Source organism: Ptiloglossa arizonensis, unplaced genomic scaffold (genome assembly GCF_051014685.1).
Source record: "Ptiloglossa arizonensis isolate GNS036 unplaced genomic scaffold, iyPtiAriz1_principal scaffold0508, whole genome shotgun sequence".
Lineage (NCBI taxonomy): Eukaryota > Metazoa > Arthropoda > Insecta > Hymenoptera > Colletidae > Ptiloglossa > Ptiloglossa arizonensis.
In genome coordinates this window covers 78885-80401 of record NW_027478878.1, presented here as the reverse complement: position 1 = coordinate 80401, position 1517 = coordinate 78885, and positions in this window count along the sequence as shown.

Genomic DNA, 1517 nt, shown 5'->3' with positions numbered 1-1517 from the left:
TATAACGTATAACGTAAGACGTATAACGCTTGACGTGTAACGCATAACGTATAACGTATAACGTACAACGTATAAAGTATAACGTATATCCTATAACGCATAACGTATATCCTATAACGCATAACGTATAGCGTACAACGCATAACGTATACTGTATAACGTGTAACGTATAACGTGTAACGTATAACGTGTAACGTATAACGTATAACGTATAACGTATAACGTATAACGTATAACGTATAACGTACAACGTTTAACGTATAACGTATAACGAATAACGTATAACGTATATCGCATGACGTATAACGCATAACGTATAACGTATAACGTACAACGTATAACGTATAACGTATATCCTATAACGCATAACGTATAACGTATAACGTTTAACGTATAACGTATAACGTATAACGTACAACGTTTAACGTATAACGTATAACGTAGAACGTATAACGTATAACGTATAACGTATAACGTATAACGTATAACGTATAACGTATAACGTATAACGTATAATGTATAACGTATAACGTATAACGTATAACGTATAACGTATAACGTATAACGTATATCCTATAACGCATAACGTATAACGTATAACGTACAACGTTTAACGTATAACGTATAACGTAGAACGTATAACGTATAACGTATAGCCTCTAACGTATAACGTATAACGTATAACGTATAACGTATAACGTATAACGTATAACGTATAACGTATAACGTATAGCGTATAACGTATAACGTATAACGATTAACGTAAAACGTATGACGTATTACATATTACGTATAACGTATAGCGTCTAACGTATAACGTATAACGTATAACGTATAACGTATTATATAACGTATAACGTATAACGTATAACGTATAACGTATAACGTATAACGTATAACGTATAACGTACAACGTTTAACGTATAACGTATAACGAATAACGTATAACGTATATCGCATGACGTATAACGCATAACGCATAACGTATAACGTATAACGTATAACGTATAACGTATAACGTATAACGCATAACGTATAGCGTATAACGTATAACGTATAACGTAAGACGTATAACGCATGACGTATAACGCATAACGTATAACGTATAACGTACAACGTATAAAGTATAACGTATATCCTATAACGCATAACGTATATCCTATAACGCATAACGTATAGCGTATAACGCATAACGTATACTGTATAACGTGTAACGTATAACGTGTAACGTATAACGTGTAACGTATAACGTATAACGTATAACGTATAACGTATAACGTATAACGTATAACGTATAACGTATAACGTATAACGTACAACGTTTAACGTATAACGTATAACGAATAACGTATAACGTATAACGTATAACCTATAACGTATAACGTATAACGTATAACGTATAACGTATAACGTATAACGTATAACGTACAACGTTTAACGTATAACGTATAACGAATAACGTATAACGTATAACGTATAACCTATAACGTATAACGTATAACGTATAACGTAAAACG